The 25289-nt window shown below is 38.6% G+C and overlaps 1 long non-coding RNA gene across 2 annotated transcripts in view; it reads right to left on the bottom strand.

Moving 5' to 3' along the window:
• Window positions 1-2356: 2356 nt before the first annotated feature.
• LOC143642827 (uncharacterized) overlaps window positions 2357-25289 on the bottom strand; it is a 30194-nt gene continuing 7261 nt past the window's right edge. Inside the window, exon 3 of one of the 2 annotated variants that reach the window (XR_013155916.1) lies at window positions 2357-2620. This is a non-coding gene — a long non-coding RNA (uncharacterized LOC143642827). Of the gene's footprint in view, window positions 2621-3574; window positions 4363-25289 lie in introns of those variants that run through there. The other variant, XR_013155914.1, reaches the window with a different exon arrangement.

A 25289-nucleotide genomic window follows, 5' to 3' on the forward strand; every position in this document is an offset into this window, starting at 1 on the left:
ACCTAACACACCATTTCCCATCTTTCTAGTAGTTTAGCCATTGCTTTCCTCAGTGATTGGAACTGCTTTGAGACTCCTGGGATTTATGCTGCTGCTGTTAATCAACAATGAAATCAGTAAAACATATTAGCAGCTTAGCTTTGTTTTTTTTTTTTTTTTCCAGCAGCAACAAGTGGTAATGAACTGGTTAGCAGCAGCTTTGCAAAAACAGAATACAATTAAATGCAAGGTTCCTTCTGGATCACTTAATCCAGTTTCGTGGAACAGTTCAAAAAACAGTAACACAACCTCCTTTATATATAGTCCCGTTCTTCCTCACAAGCCTTGAATTCCACATCAAAGACCTCAGTCTTTATCTTACAAGCATTTATATTATCCAAGCCTAATCAGTAGCAGTAGAGCAACAGGATTGGAAAAGATTGGATGGAGAGACAGGTATCTAATCCTACGCAAACTTTGGACCTAAATGGCTCAACAATGGTTCTATTCAGTTAGAAAAAGCAGGAAGAGACTAGGTTTTGGAGGAGCAGGGAGTAAAAGGGAAGTGGTGGTGAAAATGACGTACTCACTTGAGCAGTTTTAATTTGAGACAGCTATGATACATGTAGGTAAAAGCCCAATTGCAAATAGGGACTAACATTCAGCACGGTGATCTAAGTTAGAGTTGACAGTGTTTAGGTAACTGTGGAAAGTATAGAAGTAAATGAGAAATTGCCGAGGGAGTGTGTCCATACGTAAGAAAAGCGAACAACAGAACCAAAGGCAACGCCAACATTGGTCAAGAATGAAAACTAAAATGAACCATTCAGAAATGTAGGAGAATCAGGAGGAATTAGGTCAAAGCAACCAAGGTTCTGAGAATGCAGAGCAAAATAAGAACTGAAAATTGTTCATGGACATTGATAAAAAGGGAAAAATGATTGAATGACATCTTCCAATTCTGGTCTCAGCATGAACTGTGAAAACCACTGCCTCACAGGATCCAGTTTCTTGGAAAGTTGTATCTGATCATAGGGTAACATTCCTTTGCTTAGTAGACACAAATCTTTTATAGCAATATGAAATCACCTTAGATTCATTTTGAGCTTCATATATTACTCTCATGATAATAATACCTGAGTTAACAGAAGTCTATAAGAGTACTATGGTTTGTGATACAACTATATATAGGACTGCCTTTTAAAATGAGATAAATGCATTTCAATGGTTTATATCAAGAGTCATAGCCGTTTTTTTTTTTTACCAGAGTGATCTAGGTGATAAGAAATATTTTACAGCTAAATGACCCATGGACCAAACAATAGTTTGCGATCTGTTATCATCCAGTATACTGTTAAAGATATTAAGACCCCCACCAGAATTTTTAATAGCAAAATAAACTTCCCTGAAACATAAAAATAAATAAATAAATAAACAAACAAATAAATAAATAAATGTGAAGGCTTTGCTTGAGACTTCAAGACAAAAGATGTCATATAATCACGTGAGCCATAAGATGGTCACCTTGGAGAATTTGTGAAAAGGGATGGCCAAGAACCAATTAGACGACTTTTAACCCTTCATCTACAGGGAGAGTATAAATGAATTGGAAGAGGAGGATTTGTAAGGAAGGATTGTTGGGAGAGAGCTGTGCTGTCAGCTCCCTGTCTACCAAAGAGGTGAGGTGAGGAGTGATTCCTCCTTAATGTCCAGTTAAGAGAGAGAAGCTTTAAGGGGTCAATTTGATGTGAATCTCTGACAGGTGGGTAGGGAGTACAATGGATTGAAGGTACAAGGTGGGTTGATGATCTGTTAATGAATGAACCAAAGGATGGGGGTTGTGTTGGATGGCTTGCAATCCCAGAATTAGCTCAGGAAATGAATGTGGGGGAGTTTCCCATAGACCAGAGGTGGGTTATGGATGGGAGTGAGCTGGAGTGGACTTATCTGAGGCTCTGTCCAGTAGGGCCACCTGAAGGGGCAATGCAGAAGGAAGCTGAGAACATCGCCACATTCCCGGGGACTGTGGAGTGAACAAACTTTGGAACTGAAATGTGTCCACCCATATTAATGAGATTTCAGGAAAAAACCTTACCAAGGGAATTGGAAGCCTTAGTTTTGAGTGCGGATTGACATGTTGAATATTAAGGAATTGGACTTCTACAATTTGGACAGGCTGCAATTTGTGAAAGTGACCACAGAATCCTGAATTACCTAAGTGTCCAGAAAAGTCATGAGCCCACACAAAGTTTTACCCAGGGCAGGGGAAAGACTAGCTCACTCAGAATAAAGGGACAACAGAATAGAATTACATCACACAAGCCATACTCATGAAGCAGACCAGTTACGTAAATACAGTGATTTAATGTTTTCTGCCTGCACAAAATTGACCGTTGCACACATGTTCACCCCACAGCCCTCCTGAAAGACTGTGCCAAGTTTGGATGGTTAATTGGCACATCTGTTCTGTGAGAACAAAGTCAGAAACCAAAAGCAAATTCAGAAAAATAACTCACACCCTTTGAGCCTCCAGATGTGCTTCCAAAGAAGAATGAATGCATCACATTTGACACGAGAGCCCTGTGGCATTGGGGCTGTCCATTCCACCTTGGCTTGGTGATCAAGAGTCCACTCCTGTCCCCTAGAAGTGAAGAAAATGGCAGCTACTGGAAAGCTACCCTTTGGCCTAAAGCTCACATTATTGAGCCTTGAAAGGGACATACCACCACTTCCACCTTATTCTACTGGTCACACAGATCCATCCTGATATGATAGAGGTGATCACACAAAGCCATGAATCGTGACCTTCAGGAGCCTTCTTTGAGCCCAGCTACTATTTCCCAGAGCAAGAACCTGAGGTTCAGATAAGTAATTTGTTCAAGTCACTCAGCTAGGAACCGACAGAGCCGGGATTCAAACCAGGGCAGAGCTGATCCTACTGCCCTTTATTCTGGTTTCACACAGCCTTTTTTTGTTTTTCATTTTCTTCTAACTTCCTTTCTTCCCCCCTCGCTGCATGAAACGTTACTGCTGAGCTCCACTTCCTTTTGCTTAGACCATATTGAAAGTCACTGTTACTTAAGGGTGGAGGTTGGAAGGTTTCCAAAGAGTCAAATATAATGGGAATATCTGGCCCAAGTACCTAACATTTACACAATTGAGAAAATGTAAAACACCAACTAGGAAGAACAAGACACCGACCCAATTTCAGGATTGACATTTACAAAATTAACACAAGGCAGAGTGGGCCCTGGGCACATTCTGTGAAATACTTTCCTTTGTGGTTGTTTGGGTCTCTGTGCGCTAAGTTGAACAATGTTTTGCTAACATAAGTTTGCCAAGATTAGACCTTAGGAAACAAAAAACGGAAAGAGTAACTACATTTTCTATAAAATACGTAACTGTGGTTTAACAGTCTGACAACAGTTTTACTACATAGCTGGCAATTTATATATGAGAAGGCACTGGTTTGTACATGCTGTGTATTGTTGCTCATTTAAATTACCATGAGAAGAAAGGTAATGTGTTGTTCTTTAGTAGTTTTTTTCTTTTAACCAAATTTGTACTGCATGGCACTAAATAATTGTAGGCCATTTTTAGAAACTAGGTCATAGCACAGCATTAATCAATACACTCAATTTGTTTTATTGTATTTTTTAACAATGTTAAAAGCACTTTCTAAATGCCAGACTCTGTTCTAAGTGCTTTAGACATACTAACTCATTTTCATTAACCCTGAAAGCAATCCCTGTAGATATTACTATCTACACAGGTGTGGAAACTGAAGACCAGAAAGATTAAGTAACCTGCCAAGCGTGCCCACAGCTAGTAACTGTCAGACTTGGGATTCCAACCAGGCAATTTGGCTCCAGAGCCAGGCTTTTAATCACTTGCTGGGTACAGAAATATGGATACACGGTTCAGTCTTGATGCTGGGATCCTCTGGCTCCTGTCCTCACACCCTTTCCCCTGCCTGCCCAGCAACTTGCTCTTTGTTTCAAGAGCCACCCAGGTTTTACCCTGAGCTCTGAAGCCTTCTGCCACTTGCATACAGGGCCAGGCACATGTTTCTCCGGGTTCTCACCATCTCTTGCATATCCTTTGTAGGGACAGTTGCTATTTCTTGTCTACCCAGCAAGAATTTTCCCTTCTCCAGTAACAGTTCTTCAATCACCTCTCCCCATCGCAGGGGGAAACCATGTGATCCATGGCGAGCCAATCAGAGCTCTCAATGTGGGAGGCACTAGTTGGGGTGATCACATGACCCACACTGGTCCAATCAGCGTGAACCCTGGGATGCGAGCTGAGAGGAAGTGCGTGACTCCCTCCTCAGCCTGGAGCTGTGGCAGCTGTTTTGTCTTCACCTGGTGGCCGGAAAGGATTCTGAAATGATGAGAGCAAGAAAGAGATGGAGAGAGGAGGACGTGGTTTGAGCCTCTAGGTCATGTCCCACATAAATTCAAAACACACTCTTGGATTTCATGAGCTTACAAATTCCCTCTTTCAGCTCAAGTTAGTTTGAACTTTCTATCCTTTGATGTATTTCATTATTGTCAGTGTATCTTCCTACTAGACTCTACTTCTTTGAGGGCGGTACATGCTTCCTAACTATTTGTTGAATGAATTTAGCTGCAGTGTGGTTGGAGGAAACTGAGACCAGAGCAGGGACATCTGTAGGAAGGCGAATGGACTTAGTGTGATCAAGGGACGCAGCAGTGCTGAAGACGGAGCCTGAAAGGGAAGGGGCAGAGGGCCAGAGGGAGAAGGACTGGACAGGGCAGCGATACGGAACGGGTGGACGCTTAAAGTTGGGTGTCGCCTTGTGCTGCGTCTTTCTGTCTGTGTGTGTTTTAATAAGCTTCTCTTCAGGAATTAGCCTTAATTAAAATGTTATTTTTGTAGCTGGTGATTGTCTATCTAGAGCCCTCAGTTCTGCCAGTTTGCCACGAGTGAAAAAAGGAGGTCATATATGAGCTAATAAACATGATTATCACCAAAAAAAGAGCTTTTATTAAACAACACACTCAGGTCTTGGTAGAGAGGGCTGGGAGTTCAGAGGTCAGCCTGAATCAGTTTGCAGTGCTGGCAACTGCTGGGCAAAGGCCCTGAGAGAGATGGAGATTGGGAGGTGACATTGTCCTTGTCTTCTTATACCAGCCAAGAAGACACCCATAAGGATACACTCAAGATATGACCAGCAGCACCCAACAACCAGCTCCAGCACCCAGTGGCAAGGATAAACAAAGCGTAGCTGCCCATCACCTTACATAGAAAAGGAGCCAAATCCCTTTAACCCAGTTAGGCTCAACACCTCTGTGTTAGTTTGCAAGCTGCTGGAATGTGATATACCAGAACGGGAAGGGCATTTATAAAGGGGAATTTAATGTTACAAGTTTACAGTTCTAAGGCTTTAGAAATGTCCAAGCTAAGGCATCCAGGGAAAGGTACTTTAATTCAAAAAAGGCTGATGCATCTGGAAAGCCTCTGTCAGCTGGGAAGTCACGTGGCTGGCCCCTGCTGGTCCCTTGCTCCCGGGCTCCCTTGCTCTCAGCCTCTGTTCCTTTGGGTATTCCTTGCTTTGCTTCTCTAGGGCTAGCTTTCATCTCTTGGCTTCCCTTGGCTCTCTCCAGGTTCTGGCTTGTTTAACATCTCATGTCTGCTGGGCTCCAAGCATCTCCAAATATCCCTGTCTCTATTCTCTACATGTCTGCATCTGTGTCAACTTTGCTGTGAATTTTCTGTTGGTTCTAAGGTTTCTGTTATTTCTGTCAGCTCTGAAGTTTCTCTCTAAAATATTTCCTCTTTTAAAGAAGTACAGTAAGCTGATCAAGACCCACCTAGAAGGGTGGTGTCACATCTCCATCTAATCAAGGTCACGACCCACAATTGGGTGTGTCACATTTCCATGGAGAAATCCATTCGAAAGTTTCCAGCCTACAGTATTGAATCAGGATTAAAAGAAACAGCTACCTCCACAAGATTGACTCAGGATTAAAACATGGTTTTTCTTGGATACAAAATACTTTCAAACTGGCACAACCTCCAAATTCAGCTGGTCCCTGGGATAGGTAAGAAAGGAGGAGAGACACCATCTATGGTGCTCAGGGGTCATTATGTTTATGTGTTCCAACTTTGTCAATGGCCTACAGACCCCCAGCTCCAACATGATCTCTGGGCAACCTCTCTGCCTGGACCAGCTGCAGGGAAACCCCCTTCTCCAGGATAAGGGATTTGTAGCAGTGCTGTCTAGTAGAGCTTTCTGCAGTGATGGAAATGTTCTTTGTGTGCACTGTCTAATATACTAGCGGCAATCACATGGGGCTCCTGAGCTCTTGAGATGTAGCTAGTGCAGTGAAGAAACTGAATCTTAAAATTTCTTTAGTTTTCATTAAAATTTAAACAACCACATGCGACCAGCACAGATCCATAGTTTTTTTCCTTCTCTTCCCTCTCCTGCTCTGCCTTTTACAAAACTATTTAACTATTTAATATTTTGTAAAACTGTTTAACCCAGTTAAGGTACTTAGACTGGTACCTTAACTTATATTCAGTCAGTTGAATGTGGCCTCTTTTAGCTGAAAGGAAAGGTACCTAAAGTTGAACCTAAAACAGAATCCATAAGGAATAAAATGATGTACTGCCATTTCATATTATCAGTTTTTTACCCAACTCCTCTAATTAAAAGGAAACTGTGATAGACCAAAGGTGTTAATGGAGTTTTACAGAGAAGGTAAGATTTAACAAATGAATATTATTGCTGAATCATTAAATTTACATCTTGGTCTCCAATATCTTAGAGCAGCTAGAAGTTAAAACCTCAAATTGTGAAATTGTAACCCATACCAAACTAAGTATGCTCTACAACAAATTGTGGTGCTGTACTTTGAAATGTGTTGTTTTGTATATATGTCATTTTTCACAAAAAAAGAAAAAAAAAGTCGATTGTGATGATAAAAAATATTTCTGCCTTCTAACCTCCTATATTCTGGAGCAGCTAGAAGGAAAAATCTGAGAGGATCGTATGATAGCCCATGACAAACTCTGGGACCTGTCTTGTAACTACTTGTTGAGGGGTTCTTTGGAAACTATTGCTTTTTTATTTCTTCGCTTTGTATATACGATATGTAAAAAAGTTATTAAAAAGAAAAAAGAAATTATAAGATCCTTGAGGGCACAGAACTTGTCCGTCAAGAGGGTTCTGAGCCAGACTCCCTGGTTCCAGATCTGACTCACCAGCTTGGGCGCTGGGGCAAGTTATGCAACTTCCCTGTATTTCTGTTTCTTCCTCAATGAAAGATAATAATACCTACCCCATAAGATTGTAGTGAGGCTTAAATAATTCTTGCATATAGGTTAGGGTTCAGCTCATCGGAAGCATACAATCAATTTTCACCAATATTCTTCTTCTTGTTCAGCATACTGCCTTCCATAGGAGCTCCATAGATATTTTTTTGAGTGAAAGAAGGAACAAACGGATTTAGATGCGGCCACCAGGTGGCAGCAGTACCTTACTCATAAACATGTGAGACTTTTTCTTTCCCTTCAAACTCAAGCCTCAAATGCGCAAAGAAACAAACAGCCCCATTAAGCCCTGAAGAAGCCTCTTTCTCTCCCGTCATTGCCCTCATGCTACTGTGGCAAACCTTTTCTTTTTTCTCATCTTTCTGTTTTTTCTAATCCCTCATTTTCAAACTTAATACCAGTGTAGGCTTACTTTCTTATTCCCTATTCCCCAACCCCTCCCTGCCCCCCACCTTTGTATGACTCCTAGAACTGGCAATATAGGTTGTAAACTGAACAGTTCTGGGGGTAACGATCATATCATACATTTGCACATTCGGATAATGCTGTGGTAGGTGCAATAACATGTGTTGAGGAAGAAGAACCCTTTTTTCTTCGAATTCACACAAAGGTGCTAGTCCAGGTTCTGGTCCCCTCATTTCCCTCCTTTGTCTTTCTTTTCCTGCCATCATTCTCTTTCTTCAGCTTCTTTCCTTTCCTCTCCAGGCTAAGCCTGCTCCATGCTCATAAAATGATGTGTCATTCGCCATTAAAAGATTATTTAATTCATCACAACACACATTTGTTCACTACTTTTGGTGGGCCAGGTCCTGTGTGGGTGGCAGATGGTCTGTTCTGTCCTTGTACCTTTACACCCACCAATCCATCCACCCCAAGAGGTCAAAACCCAAGGGAACGAGCCTTCAGAATCCTTGGGCCATTCATGGCCTACATGTACCTTGGAGCAGATGTTCGGACCCAAGCATGAAGGGGAGCTGGGGAGCAATGTAGTATAGTAATATAAACTAGCATTTATTAAGCCCCACATGCTGCACAGTAGTCTAATCCCTTTCTATGTGTTACATTTAATGATCAAAACCACCATTTCATTTTATAGACAGAAATAGTCACAGAGAATGTGGCAGACTTTTGGTGTTCCCTAACTTCCATTTTCTCTTCCTATCATTAATAGAATCTCATGGATTTTAGTTGGGCATATGGCTGCCCAAGAGTAGTCCACATTTCTCAGACTCACTTATACTTCGATGTGGCCATGTGACTAAATTCTGGCCAACGGGATATGAGTGAAAACAATGGCTGCAATTTTAGGGCTCCACCCTTAAAAGGAACTGACCTGCTCTCCTTGCCCTTGATGGCCTCTTTTCCTTGACCCCAGGCTGGGACGGGCATGGGGCAGCAGTGAGCCAGATTTGACCATGAGGATAGGAATAAGAGGCTGGGGAAGAGCAGAACAGTAGCACAGAAGAACCTGGCCCTTGGAAGAGCTTGTGGGCAGAGCCATGTGCCTCCCTGGGTCTATCTCCACATTATTATATAAGCAAGAAATAAACTTCTACCTTGTTCAAATCACTGTATTTTGGCTATTTTTTGTTAAAGCATCTTGACCTATATTCTAACCAATATTGAAAGGTTAAGTAACACGCCCAAGATCATACAACTAATATAAGGCAGTGAGGATTTAAACCCAGGCAGGATTTGAATCCAGAGCCCAAGCTCCTAACCAATAACTCTATAATGGCAGTGACTTGTCCCTCAAGAAGTTTATAATCTTTAGGTAAGACAGCCCCAGCACCTACAGTCTCCTCCCTATGTATCTAAGAGCCCTGTCATCAATTTCTCCTTTGGGACATTAGGGATCCAGTTAAAATGTGAACACAGTGTGGGAAGAACAGCACAAAAAACATTATCAACTATGGACCTAATAATACTAGTTAATTTCTCATAATAACTGTCCTGTCAGGTGTAACGGTTGAGAAAATGGGACACAAAACAGACAAAACTTGAGGGAATGCTCGGGTAAAATATAGAGTATGGGGGACAGAGTATTGGGAAAGGAAACAGAAGGATGTCTTGCCTTGAAAGAAGCTGTAGTAGTAAAACATTGGCCTCACAGAGATGTCCACTTCCTTATCTGGAAACTGTAGATATGTTAACTTACGTGGCAAAAGGGACTTTGCAGCTATGTTAATTGAGGATCTTGAGATGGGAGGTTATCCTGAAATGTTTAGGTCAGTCCAATGTAATTGCAAGGGCCCTTATAAAAAAAGAGGGAGGGAAGAGAATAAGAGTCAGAGTAGGCAACGTGACAACAGAGGCAGAGGTCAGAGAGAGATTTGAAGATGCTACACTGCTGGATTTGAAGATGAAGGAGGAGGCCACAAGACAAGGCATGCAGGAAGCATCTAGAAGTTGCAAAAGGTAGGTAAGGAAATGGGATTCTCCCCAGAAGCCTCTAGAAGGAGTGAAGCCCTGATGACATCTTGATTTTTGCACATTAAGCACATTTTGGGCTTCTGACCTTCAAAACTGTAAGAAAATAAGTTTGTGTTGTTCTAGGCCACCAGGTTTATGTGGTGCATTGTTACAGCAGTGATGGGAAGCTAATGCAGGAGGTGGAGTAGTAAGGAACCCGGCAGGAAACAGGTGGCACACACATAGGGCTTAACTGATGAAAGCTTCGTGAAGAGACTGTGTTTTACAGAGGTATGGGCAGGATTAATGACATAAAAACAAAGATGAGGAAGTGCCACTGGCTAAACAATAGCAGGAAGCCAGTTCCACTGTGACCCTGCAGAGCAAGGGGGATGGAACGGTGTTTCTGGAGACCAAAGGGATTTGGAGCCACAGAAGGCTGCCCAACAGAATCTATGTCCAAGAGGAGTGCCTCGATCAGGTGGCAGGGAGGGGTCAGGAGGAATAAATACTAGGACCCAACTCGCTTCCCATCCTCCAGTCTCTTACTGGTAACTCACAATATTAAAGCCACCCAGAAGCTGTAACAAGGGAGCTGGGTGAGGTAGTCCATAGAGAACTGCCTATTCTGTAACAGAACAGGCCAGAGAAGTAAAGTACAGAAGGGAAGCTAGGACAGAAAATAACCAGCACAGCAGTGATGAGGGCAATGCCAGAAAAGACCAGAAGGGTCCAGAGAGGCTGGCAAATGTTTTTAGCTAGGCAGTCATGTACCCAGGAACAAGGGGAGAATGAAGATTTACAGGACAACAAACAGCCTGTCACATCACTCAAAAGACTTAAACACACAAAAGGATGGAGTAAAGAGGTAATGGAGGCGGGCTACAGTGGCTCAGCAGGCAGAATTCTCACCCCAGTGCCTGCACATGCAAGAAAAGAGAGGTAATGGAGTGATGGGATGTCCCATGGAAACTGTGAAGTTTGCTGAGCCTCAATAATGGACAGGAACCAGAAATTTGAAAATAAACAAGCAGCCAATCTCAAGCTCTTTTCTTCTGGACACATATGGTCTTCCCTTTTGGCTTCTGTCTATACCTCTGTTTCATTCTCTCTCTATGTGTTGGCTTTATCAAGTTCTCCTACATGGGGCTGATATCCTGCAGTTCTCAAGTTTGCATGTCCTCAGGTGCAGATAGTGGCAAACTCAGGGTCAGCCTCCAGATTCCAATCCAAAATCCAGGGAGAGGATTCATGGGTGGTTCAGTGGTACAATGCTCGCCTTCCATGCAGGAGACCTGGGTTTGATTTCTATACCATGCACCCCCCACCAAAAAAAAAAAAAAAAATCCAGGGAGAGAAAGTCAGATTGGCTCAGCTTTCAGCAAAGGTCTTGCTTTCTCTGATCTATTCCACCATGCCCAGAGGTGCCAAGGCAGGGTTATAGTCATGGCTGTCTTCCAAAGGTGGACCTGGGGTTACATATCTGTTATCTACATTAAGCTCTGATGCTAAAGAATTCTTTTTAGAGACTCTTGTCCCTGAAAAGGGCTGGACCAAGATGGATCATACAGAATTTTTAACAACTGGCAAGAACTGGCAAAGCCATCATCCTCAAAATTTTGGAAAATAGTTAAAGGATTGTAGCAATTGGCAACAACTGAATTTTTAAAAATGCAGCTTTAAAAGTGGTAGGAGGAAAAAAAAAGTGGTAGGAGCAGCTCAGGTGCCCTTGCTGGCCTCTCCACCATCCATTCCCTGACATGGTGTGGAGCCAGACTACACTCCCAATGTGGGTCCCTGGCCCTGTTCTGGAGGGGGTACAGTAACACCAAGGTGCATACAGGGATGTCTGTTTGTTGTTGCCAATCTATCAGGTAGCATCGTGAAAGACTGAACAGGAAACTCATCCCAGGCTCACTTGCTTATAGGCAGAAGCATCTTGCTGACAGCTAAAGCAGCATAAGTGGCCTGGGCACTAAATCAAAGTGGCCTGGGGCAAAGGATGACCTGCTTTAAGTCATATAATAGGCACCTAGGAAGAGGAGAAAGGCTAATTCATAGGCGGTAGAGGGGATATTCAAATTCCTGTAGATGGGGGAGTTCCTAAGGCTATGAGTAAGCACAAGCTCAGGACAAGAAGAAGGCTTAGAAAAAATGGAAAGGACCCTAAACTTCACATTCACCTTTTGTTAGGAGGGCAAAACTCTGGAGGAGAGCCTAAGCCAGCACAGAGCCAATCTGCAAAGACTGTGAGAGGCCTTTTGCTTGGTTGGTTGGTTTTTGTGGACTCTTGGCACTCTAGGAAATCTCTGTGATAACAATAGCTGGATACAAACTGAAGGAACAGAAAACTGAGGGACAAAATCCAAGAGTAATACTAAAATTTATAGCGTGCCACAAAAGATTACAAGAAAAACAAAGAAACAAGAAATGATGGCCCATCCAAAGAAAAACAAGAAATAATGGCCCATCAAAAGAAGAAAGATAAAAACCCAGAAACTATTAATGAAGAATACCAGACTTTGGACATACCAAGTAAAGACTTTTAAAAAATTATTCTCCATATGCTCAAGGAGATAAAGGAAAACACAGAGAAAGAACTAAAGAATATTGGTAAAATAATAAATGAACAATATGAGAATCTCAATAAAGAGATAAAAATTTTTAAAAAGAACCAAACAGAAATACTAGAGTTGAAGACCACATTGAATGAAATAAAAAATTCCCTAGGGGGTTTCAAGTAGTTTGAAGTTAGCAGAAGACAGAATCAGTGAAGTTGAAGCAAGGCAATTTAAATGATTCAGACTGAGGAGCAGAAAGAATAAAGAATTTAAAAAATGAAAGGGCCTAAGGAACCTGTGGGACACCATCAAGCACACCAATAAATGTATTATGGGAGTCACAGAAGAAGAAAGAAATAAAGGGGCAGAAGAAATAGTCAAAGCAATAATGGCAGAAAATTTCCCAAATTTAATAAAAGACATGAATATGTACATTAAAGAAGCCCAACATGCCCCAGACGAGAATAAACTAGAAGAAAAACATACCTAGACACATAGTAGTCAAATTGTTGAATACTGCAGATAAGGAGAGAGTTCTGAAGCTGCAATGGAAAAGCAGTGTTTTTTGGACAATGGCGTCCCAATAAGATTAAGTGCCAATTTCTCATCAGAAACCATGCAGGCAAGGAGGCAGTGGGATGAAATATTTAAAGTACTGAAAGAAAACAATTGTCAACCAAGAATTTTATATCTGGTGAGACTGCCTTTCAAAAATGAGGGAGAGATGAGGACATTCCCAGATAAACAAAAGCTGAGGGGGTTCATTATCACTAGAACTACTACAAGCAATGCTAAAGAGAGTTCTTGAGACTGTAAGGAAAGGACGCAAAACAATGATTCAAAGCAGCATAAGGAAATTAAGAACTCCAGTAAAGGTAACCACATAGGTAAGTATAAATTTACCTATGGTACCTATACAGTACCATTGCATTGTATTTTTTGTTATGTAACTCCACTTTTCACTTCTTACTGATTCTACAATGCAAATGCATAAGAATTAATGATAAATCTATGGTTTTCTACATACAATGTATGTGGTGGTTAGATTCAGTTGTCAACTTGGCCAGGTGAAGGTACCTAGTTCTGTTGCTGTGGACATGAGCCAATGGTAGGTGAACCTCATCTGTTGCTGATCTACATCTGCAGTCGGTTAGGAGGCCTGCCTGCTGCAATGAATGACGTTTGACTTAATTGGCTAGTGCTTAAATGAGAGAGCACAACATAGCACAACCAAGCAGCTCAGCATTCCTCATCTCAGCACTCGCAGCTCAGTCCAGGCCTTTGGAGATACAGAAAGAAGTCACCCGGGGAAAGTTGTTGGAACCCAGGGGCCTGGAGAGAAGGCCAGCAGAGACCATCCTGTGCCTTCCCTCGTAAGAAAGAACCTCAGTGGAAAGTTAGCTGCCTTTCCTCTGAAGAACTAACAAAATAAATCCCTTTATTAAAAGCCAATCCGTCTCTGGTGTGTTGCATTCCAGCAGCTAGCAAACTAGAACAATGTACAAAGATATAATTTGTAACAAGTGCAACAATAAGGTGGGATGAGGAAGCGGTTTATGTGTATATAATTGAAATTAAATTGGTATTAAATAAAATGAGTGTTATAGATTTAGAAAGTTATATGTAAGACCTATAGTAACTGCAAAGAAAGTATATGAAAAAATATATACATAAAGAAATGACAAGGGACTAAAAATGGTACAATACAAAAAAAATCAAGTAAATATGAAAGTAGGCATCAATGGAAGAATTGAGGGACAAAAAAGGCAAGAGTTATGAAGATCAATAGCAAAATAGTAGGAGAAAGTTGTGCATTATCAGCAGTTACTTTAAATGTAAGCAGATTAAATTCTCCAGTCAAAAGGCAGAGATTGCAGAATGAGTGTGAAAAACATGACCCAATTAAATACTATGTATAAGAGAATCACCTTAAATTCAACGACAAAAGTAGATTGAAAATAAAAGGATGGATAAAACCTATGCCATGCAAACTGTAACCCAAAGAAAGATGGGGTAGCATACGAATATCAAATACAATAAACTCTAAGCCAAAACCTGTTACAAGGGGCAAAAAAAAGGCCACTATATACTGATAAGGGGTCAATTCAACTCGAAGACATAACAATTATAAATATAGAAGCACCTAATGACAGAGTCCCATGATATAAGAAGCAAATATTTACAGATTTGAAGGGAGAGATAGACAGTTCTGCACTCATAGTTGGAGACTTTAATAAACTACTTTCAATAATGAATAGACCCTCAGACATGATCAATAAGGGAATATAAGACTTGGACTATACTATATAGTAACTAGACTGAACAGATATATATATATATAGAATATTTCACCCAACAGCAACAGAACACACATTTTTCCCTAGTGCATATGGATCATTCTCCAGAATTGACCATATATATGGTCACAAAACCAGTGCCAGTAAGTTAAACAATACTGAAACCATACAATGTATCTTTTCTGACTACAATGGAATCAAACTAGAAATCAATAAGAGAGGAAAATTGGAAAATTCAAAAATATGCGGAAATTAAACAATGGACTTTTAAGCAACCAATGGGTCAAAGAAAAAATCACAAGGGAAATTAGGAAATATCTTGAGGCAACTTAAATTGAAAACAAAATTTAGGGGATGTGACAAAGGCAGTTCTGAATGGGAAACTAAAAGCTCTAAATACTTACATTAGAAAAGAAAAACGATCTCAAGTCAAAGACCTAATTGCACAACTGAAAGATCTAGAAAAAGAAGCGCAAATTAGACCGAAAACAAGTGTAGGGAGGAAATAATGAAGATTAGAATGGAGATAAATTAAATTAAAAAAACAACAATAGAATCAACTAAAATGAAAATTGGTTCTTTGAGAAGATCAATAAAACTGACAAACCTTAGCTAGACTGACAAAGAAAAAAGATAAGAGGATACAAATAAGTAACATCAGAAATGAAAGTGGTAACACTATATTGACCCCACAGAAATAAAAGGATAACAAGAGGATACTATCAACAACTGTACATTAACAAATTAGAATGCCTAGGCAAAATGGACAAATTCCTAGAAACACACAAATACTTGCTCTGAATCAAGAAGAAATGGTATATCTCAACAGACCAATAACAAGAGATTAAATTAGTGATAAAAAAACCTCCCCAAAAAGAAAAGCCCAGGATCAGATGACATAATTGGTGAACTTTACCAAACATTCCAAGAAGAATTAACACCAATCCTGCTCAAACTCTTCCAAAAAATTGAAGAGGAAGGAGCATTTTATGAGGCCAACATCACCCTAGTGATGCAGCACCAGATAAAGATACCATAAGAAAAGAAAATTACAGACCAATTTCTCTAATGATTATAGATGCAAAAATCCTCTCTAATGATTATAGATGCAAAATATTAGCAAACCGAATCCACGAGTACATTAAAAAGATGATACACTCTGATCAAGTGGGATTTATCCCAAGCATTTTAGGGGTGGCTCAATCTAAGAAATCAATTAGTGTAATACATCACATTAATAGAACAAAAGAGAAAAACCACATGATCACTTCAATTGATGCAGAAAAGGCATATGACAAAATCCAGCATCCCCACTTGCCAAAAAGCACTTATAAACCATTAATAGAAGAACAAAACTTCCTTAGCATGATAAAGAGCATATGTGAAAAACCCACAGCTCTATGATCAGGAACAAGATAAGGATGCCCACTGTCACCGCTGTTATTCAACATAGTACTAGAAGTTTCAACCAGTGCAATTAGGCAAGAGAAGGAAACAGAAAGTGTCCTAATTGGGAAGGAAGAAGTGAAACTTTCTCTATTTGCAGATTACATGATATTCTACATAGGAAATCCAAATACACAACAAAGCTACTACAGCTAATAAATTCAGCAAAGTAGCAGGATACAAATCAATATGCAAAAATTAACAGTGTTTCTATACACCAGTAATAAACAATTTGAAGAGGTAATCAAGGAAAAAATTCTGTTTATAATAGCAACTAAAAAAATCAATTATCTAGGAATAAATCTAGGCAAGATGTAAAGGATTTATACATGGAAAACTATCAAACATTACTAAGAGAAATCAAAGAAAACCTAAATAAATGGAAGGACACTGCATGTTCATGGGTTGGGAAACCAAATATTAAGATGTCAATTTTACCCAAAGTGATTTACAGACGTCGTGCAATTCCAATAAAAATCCAACACCCTACTTTGCAGAAAAGCCTATCATCAAATATATATGGAAGGGTAAGGGTCCCTGAATAGCTAAAGACATCTTGAAAAATAAGAATGAAGTTGGAGGACTCGTACGTCTCTATTTTAAAACTTATTACAAAGGTACAGTAATCAAAACAGTGTGGTTCTTTTGAAAGGACAGACATTTAGATCAATTGAATTGAGGTGAGAGTTCAGATAAACCCTCACATCCATGGCCAACTGAATTTTTTTTTTTTTTTTTTTTTTTTGCAGCTTCATTCAGTGTTTTAACATGATTACTTTACAATTAGGTATTATTGTGCTGTCCATTTTTGAGTTTTTGTATCTAGTCCTGTTGCACAGTCTGTATCCCTTCAGCTCCAATTACCCATTATCTTACCATGTTTCTAACTCCTGCTGGACTCTGTTACCAATGACATATTTCAAATTTATTCTCGAATGTCCGTTCACATCAGTGGGACCATACAGTATTTGTCCTTTAGTTTTTGGCTGGACTCACTCAGCATAATATTCTCTAGGTCCATCCATGTTATTACATGCTTCATAAGTTTATCTTGTCTTAAAGCTGCATAATATTCCATCGTATGTATATACCACAGTTTATTTAGCCATTCTTCTGTTGATGGACATTTTGGCTGTTTCCATCTCTTTGCAATTGTAAATAACGCTGCTATAAACATTGGTGTGCAAATGTCCGTTTGTGTCTTTGCCCTTAAGTCCTTTGAGTAGATACCTAGCAATGGTATTGCTGGGTTGTATGGCAATTCTATATTCAGCTTTTTGAGGAACTGCCAAACTGCCTTCCACAGTGGTTGCACCATTTGACATTCCCACCAACAGTGGATAAGTGTGCCTCTTTCTCCGCATCCTCTCCAGCACTTGTCATTTTCTGTTTTGTTGATAATGGCCATTCTGGTGGATGTGAGATGATATCTCATTGTGGTTTTGATTTGCATTTCTCTAATGGCCAGGGACATTGAGCATCTCTTCATGTGCCTCTTGGCCATCCGTATTTCCTCTTCTGGTAGGTGTCTGTTCAAGTCTTTTTCCCATTTTGTAATTGGGTTGGCTGTCTTTTTGTTGTTGAGTTGAACAATCTCTTTATATATTCTGGATACTAGACCTTTATCTGATATGTCATTTCCAAATATTATCTCCCATTGTGTAGGCTGTCTTTCTACTTTCTTGATGAAGTTCTTTGATGCACAAAAGTGTTTAATTTTGAGGAGCTCCCATTTATTTATTTCTTTCTTCAGTGCTCTTGCTTTAGGTTTAAGGTCCATAAAACCACCTCCAGTTGTAAGATTCATAAGATATCTCCCTACATTTTCCTCTAACTGTTTTATGGTCTTAGACCTAATGTTTAGATCTTTGATCCATTTTGAGTTAACTTTTGTATAAGGTGTGAGATGTGGGTCTTCTTTCATTCTTTTACATATGGATATCCAGTTCTCTAGGCACCATTTATTGAAGAGACTGTTCTGTCCCAGGTGAGTTGGCTTGACTGCCTTATCAAAGATTAAATGTCCATAGATGAGAGGGTCTATATCTGAGCACTCTATTCGATTCCATTGGTCGATATGTCTATCTTTATGCCAATACCATGCTGTTTTGACCACTGTGGCTTCATAATATGCCTTAAAGTCCGGCATTGCGAGACCTCCAGCTTCGTTTTTTTCCCTCAAGATGTTTTTAGCAATTCGGGGCACCCTGCCCTTCCAGATAAATTTGCTTATTGGTTTTTCTATTTCTGAAAAATAAGTTGTTGGGATTTTGATTGGTATTGCATTGAATCTGTAGATCAGTTTAGGTAGGATTCACATCTTAATTATATTTAGTCTTCCAATCCATGAACACGGTATGCCCTTCCATCTATTTAGGTCTTCTGTGATTTCTTTTAGCAGTTTTTTGTAGTTTTCTTTATATAGGTTTTTTGTCTCTTTGGTTAAATTTATTCCTAGGTATTTTATTCTTTTAGTTGCGATTGTAAATGGGATTCGTTTCTTGATTTCCCCCTCAGCTTGTTCATTACTAGTGTATAGAAAAGCTACAGATTTTTGAATGTTGATCTTGTAGCCTGCTACTTTGCTGTACTCATTTATTAGCTCTAGTAGTTTTGTTGTGGATTTTTCCAGGTTTTCAACGTATAGTATCATATCTTCTGCAAACAGTGATAGTTTTACTTCTTCCTTTCCAATTCTGATGCCTTGTATTTCTTTTTCTTGTCTAATTGCTTTGGCTAGAACTTCTAACAGAATGTTGAATAATAGCGGTGATAGTGGACATCCTTGTCTTGTTCCTGATCTTAGGGGGAAAGTTTTCAATTTTTCCCCATTGAGGATGATATTAGCTGTGGGTTTTTCATATATTCCCTCTATCATTTTAAGAAAGTTCCCTTGTATTCCTATCTTTTGAAGTGTTTTCAACAGGAAGGGATGTTGAATCTTGTCAAATGCCTTCTCTGCATCAATTGAGATGATCATGTGATTTTTCTGCTTTGATTTGTTGATGTGGTGTATTACATTAATTGATTTTCTTATGTTGAACCATCCTTGCATACCTGGGATGAATCCTACTTGGTCATGATGTATAATTCTTTTAATGTGTTGTTGGATACGATTTGCTAGAATTTTATTGAGGATTTTTGCATCTATATTCATTAGAGAGATTGGTCTGTAGTTTTCTTTTTTTGTAATATCTTTGCCTGGTTTTGGTATGAGGGTGATGTTGGCTTCATAGAATGAATTAGGTAGTTTTCCCTCCACTTCGATTATTTTGAAGAGTTTGAGGAGAGTTGGTACTAATTCTTTCTGGAATGTTTGATAGAATTCACATGTGAAGCCATTTGGTCCTGGACTTTTCTTTTTAGGGAGCTTTTGAATGACTAATTCAATCTCTTTACTTGTGATTGGTTTGTTGAGGTCATCTATTTCTTCTTGAGTCAAAGTTGGTTGTTCATGTCTTTCCAGGAACCCGTCCATTTCATCTAAATTGTTGTATTTATTAGCGTAAAGTTGTTCATAGTATCCCATTATTACCTCCTTTATTTCTGTGAGGTCAGAAGTTATGTCTCCTCTTCCATTTCTGATCTTATTTATTTGCATCCTCTCTCTTCTTCTTTTTGTCAATCTTGATAAGGGCCCATCAACCTTATTGATTTTCTCATAGAACCAACTTCTGGTCTTACTGATATTCTCTATTGTTTTCATGTTTTCAATTTCATTTATTTCTGCTCTAATCTTTGTTATTTCTTTCCTTTTGCTTGCTTTGGGATTCGTTTGCTGTTCTTTCTCCAGTTCTTCCAAGTGGACAGTTAATTCCTGCATTTTTGCCTTTTCTTCTTTTCTGATAAAGGCATTTAGGGCAATAAATTTCCCTCTTAGCACTGCCTTTGCTGCGTCCCATAAGTTTTGATATGTTGTGTTTTCATTTTCATTCGCCTCGAGGTATTTGCTAATTTCTCTTGCAATTTCTTCTTTGACCCAGTTGTTGTTTAAGAGTGTGTTGTTGAGCCTCCATGTATTTGTGAATTTTCTGGCACTCCGCCTATTATTGATTTCCAACTTCATTCCTTTATGATCCGAGAAAGTGTTGTGTATGATTTCAATCTTTTTAAATTTGTTAAGACTTGCTTTGTGACCCAGCATATGGTCTATCTTTGAGAATGATCCATGAGCACTTGAGAAAAAGGTGTATCCTGCTGTTGTGGGATGTAATGTCCTATAAATGTCTGTTAAGTCTAGCTCATTTATAGTAATATTCAGATTCTCTATTTCTTTATTGATCCTCTGTCTAGATGTTCTGTCCATTGATGAGAGTGGTGAATTGAAGTCTCCAACTATTATGGTATATGTGTCTATTTCCCTTTTCAGTGTTTGCAGTGTATTCCTCACGTATTTTGGGGCATTCTGGTTCGGTGCATAAATATTTATGATTGTTATGTCTTCTTGTTTAATTGTTCCTTTTATTAGTATATAGTGTCCTTCTTTGTCTCTTTTAACTGTTTTACATTTGAAGTCTAATTTGTTGGATATTAGTATAGCCACTCCTGCTCTTTTCTGGTTGTTATTTGCATGAAATATCTTTTCCCAACCTTTCACTTTCAACCTATATTTATCTTTGGGTCTAAGATGCGTTTCCTGTAGACAGCATATAGAAGGATCCTGTTTTTTAATCCATTCTGCCAGTCTATGTCTTTTGATTGGGGAATTCAGTCCATTAACATTTAGAGTTATTACTGTTTGGATAATATTTTCCTCTACCATTTTGTCTTTTGTATTATATATATCATATCTGACTTTCCTTCTTTCTACACTCTTCTCCATATCTCTCTCTTCTGTCTTTTTGTATCTGACTCTAGTGCTCCCTTTAGTATTTCTTGCAGAGCTGGTCTCTTGGTCACAAATTCTCTCAGTGACTTTTTGTCTGAGAATGTTTTAATTTCTCCCTCATTTTTGAAGGACAATTTTGCTGGATATAGGAGTCTTGGTTGGTAGTTTTTCTCTTTTAGTAACTTAAATATATCATCCCACTGTCTTCTAGCTTCCATGGTTTCTGCTGAGAAATCTACACATAGTCTTATTGGGTTTCCCTTGTATGTGATGGATTGCTTCTCTCTCGCTGCTTTCAAGATCCTCTCTTTCTCTTTGACCTCTGACATTCTAACTAATAAGTGTCTTGGAGAACGCCTATTTGGGTCTAATCTCTTTGGGGTGCGCTGCACTTCTTGGATCTGTAATTTTAGGTCTTTCATAAGAGTTGGGAAATTTTCAGTGATAATTTCTTCCATTAGTTTTTCTCCTCCTTTTCCCTTCTCTTCTCCTTCTGGGACACCCACAACACGTATATTTGTGTGGTTCATATTGTCCTTGAGTTCCCTGATACCCTGTTCGAATTTTTCCATTCTTTTCCGGATAGTTTCTGTTTCTTTTTGGAATTCAGATATTGTATCCTCCAAATCACTAATTCTATCTTCTGTCTCTTTAAATCTATCATTGTAGGTATCCATTGTTTTTTCCATCTTTTCTACTTTATCTTTCACTTCCATAAGCTCTGTGATTTGTTTTTTCAGTTTTTCTATTTCTTCTTTATGTTCAGCCCATGTCTTCTTCATGTCTTCCCTCAATTTATGGATTTCGTTTTTGAAGAGGTTTTCCATTTCTGTTCGTATATTCAGCATTAGTTGTTTCAGGTCCTGTATCTCATTTGAACTATTGGTTTGTTCCTTTGACTGGGCCATATTTTCAATTTTCTGAGCGTGATCCGTTATCTTCTGCTGGCGTCTGCCAAATGACTTTTGATGAGTGCCAAGTCCACTCAATTGGGAAAGAATAGTCTCTTCTAGGAAAACCAAAATTCATATGCAAAAGAATGAAAGTAGATACATGCCTCCCATCATATACAATAGAGAAATTAACTCAAAATGGATCAATGACCTAAATATAAGAGCCAAAACTATAATGCTTCTAGGAGTAAATATAGGCAAGCATCTTCAGGATCTTGTGTTGGAACAAGGCTTCCTAGACTTTACACCAAAAGCATAAGCAACAAAAGGAAAAAATAGATAAATGGAACTTGATCAAAATTAAAAATGTGCATAAAAGGGTGTCATCATGAAAGTAAAAAGACAAACTACACAATGGGAGAAAAGATTTGGAACCATGTGTCTGATAAGGGTTTAATATCCAGAACATATAAAGAATTCCTTACAACTCAGTAACAAAAAGACAAACTCAATTAAAAGATGGGCAAGAGACTTGAATAGACATTTCTCTAAAAAAAGATATACAAATGGCCAAACAGCACATGAAGAAATGCTCAATATCATTAGCCTCAGGGAAGTGCAAATCAAAATCGCAAGGAAATAACATTTCACATCTTCTAGAATAGCCGCTATTAAAAAAAAAGGAAAATCAAATTTTGGAGAGAATGTGTAGAAATAGAAACACTTGTTCATTGTTGACAGGAATGTAAAATAGTGCAGCTGCTGTGGAAACCAGTGTGGCAGTTTCTGAGAAAGTTAAGTCTAAAATTATTAGCAATCCCACTTCTAGGTATATATGCAAAAGAACTGAAAGCAGGGACTCAGACATTTGTATGCCAATATTCAGAAATTTGCTACATCTATAGCAACATTTTCACAATTACCAAAAGATGGAAGCAATGTAAGTGCCCATCAACCAATGAACGGATGAACAAGATGTGGCATAGCCATACAATGAAATATTATTCTGCCATGAAAAGGAATGAAGTTCTGATGCTACAACAACATGGATGAACCTTGAAGACATTATGTTGACTGAAATAAGCCAGACACAAAAGAACAAATATTGTACAATCTCACGGATATGAAACAATTAGAATAAATTAATTCGTAGAGTCAGAAAAGAGAACACAGTTTAACAGGGACCAGGGTGGGGGATAATGAATGAGGAGTTAGTCTAATTGGTATAGAATTTCTGTTTGGGATAATGGGATAGTTTTGGTAATGGTGGTGATGGTAGCACAATTTTGTGAATATAAATTAACACCATTGTATTATTCATTTGAATATGATTAAAAGGGGAAATTTTAAAGTGTACATATGTTAACTAGAATGATTTTTTTTTAAATCATAAGAAAGTACAATACAGTGAACCCTAATGTAATCTCTGGACTATAGTTTAATATTGCAATTATGGTATTATCTTTCATTAATTGTAAGAAAGTTACCACACTAATCCAAAGTGTTAATAATGGTGTGTGTGTGTGTGTGTGTGTGTGTGTGTGTGCGTGTGGGAACTCTGTATTTTTTGCATGATTTTTCAGTAAACCTACAACTTCTTTTTAAAAAATATTATTTTAAAAAAAGCGCCTTTCATCCCTAAGAAAATGTCCCTGATAAATTTCTTCTTGAACCTTGATCTGTTATGTTAGGTAATAGTAACAGTTGACTCCATAAGGAAGGAGCTTGCTTGTACCTACTTGTGTCCCTTTAACTCTTGTTCTAGCATTTACTTCGTTTTCTATATGGTAAAATGCATTTAGTGATTATTATTTGTGCTTGTTACCTCAACAGATCTTTTTAATGGAAAAAACCATATATGATCGGGTCATAGGATATAAACAGAAACACAGCTATCCATGGTTGCAAAGCCTCGCTAATTATCAAAAGCTGTACACTAAGGACCACCATTAATGGAGGTGGGAGGGGCAGTGACTCATATTTCAGTTAGAGCAGCAAGAGGAAAAGAAACAATTCCTCTGGTTTTAACATAGTAATGGTCACACTAATCTCACAAGCTGTGTCCAGAATCAGTTGGGAGAATGTGTGAGATGGGGATGAGTACTTTGATATTTTCATAGTTTCCTTCTTGGTAAATAATATTTTCAAGCCAAATCTCATCTTGCAATTGCCTGCCAACTTTAGTTCTCATAAAGCTTACCTTTGCTTCTTCTACCTTTGCCCTCAGGCATTCAGCAAACATTTTACCTTTTTAGTTTTCCAGCTTTAAATTAAACATTTTAGAGAAATGAGGCATGTGATATCACTTCCTGCAGCCCTTCTCTTCAGCATGACATTATTTGGGCTCTCTGTTTCCTCTCAAACTTTTCAATTGCTCCCTGTTTTAGATTAAATATATTCACATTTGAATATATAGAGGTTAAGTGCAAACAGCTTGATTTTCTCTTAAAAAAGAAAAGTCATACCAAAATAATCAGAAGCAATCTGGGAGAATAGAGTCAATTTTGTCACCAATGATTTCTAGAATTTGTCCGAGTTTTGTTTGTTATTTCTCTGTTTCCACTTTTTAGCCAAAACAAAAATGGTCTAAGCAAATTCAAGTCTATTTTATAGATGAAGTCAATGAACTTAACATGAAATTTTAAAAAAAATTTAAACTCAGTAAAAGTATCTAGTAAATTCCCATTCAATTGGATCTTGCTGTTATTTGTCATGGTGTGGATATGAATTGGTTTAAAGTTGACTTTTAGAGTCCATGGGATAAAGAATTTAACTAAAAAAAATAATGTAAACAGGATTTAAGTCTACTTAAGATATCATATGGCTTCCAAGCTCTTGCAAAAGCTTTGGCATGATCAATTTACATATAAATCAGTTACATGATTTACAAATGATTTTGTAACAGCAAATGATTCTCAAGGTTCCTGAATTTGCTGACATTTACACAGGACTTTGTAATTTACAAAAACATTTTGTAAGTCAGAATTTTTCTTCTCATTCTGTAGATGTACTCATTTATTTCTTCATTCATGAAATGTTTTATTGAGCACTTAATAAATGTCAGGTATTGTTCAAGGTGCTGAAAAGAAAGTTATAGCCCTAAGTCAGAATCTATACCTACGTTATATTTCTCTTCAGCACCACCCCCACCCCTGCACCACCCCCACCCTGGCACCACCTAGAGGGCTCCTTAAGAACAGTGTTAACTGAATCTCCAGAATGCTCAGTATCTACAACTGAGTTTGGCACAAAGTATATGCTCAACAAAGGCTTGCTGAACGAATAACATCTGACTCTATGTCCAGTGCTCTTTTGCTCTAACACAGCTAATACTTATTTAGAGGCAAATATGTTTTGGGCCTTAAGGTAAGGAACACATCTCATTTTATCTTCATAATAATTAACCCTAAGGTATGATATAATGATGATGATGATGATGATGATATATTATCATCTTCATTTAATAGATAAAAAAAATGAAATTCAGAGTGGAAAGTAACTTGCCCAGGTCACATTCCTAATAAGTGGCATAACCAGAATTTGGGTCTGGTAATATTTCATTCCAATGCCT

Source organism: Tamandua tetradactyla, chromosome 7, assembly GCF_023851605.1.
Source record: "Tamandua tetradactyla isolate mTamTet1 chromosome 7, mTamTet1.pri, whole genome shotgun sequence".
In the NCBI taxonomy this organism is placed as follows: Eukaryota; Metazoa; Chordata; class Mammalia; order Pilosa; family Myrmecophagidae; genus Tamandua; species Tamandua tetradactyla.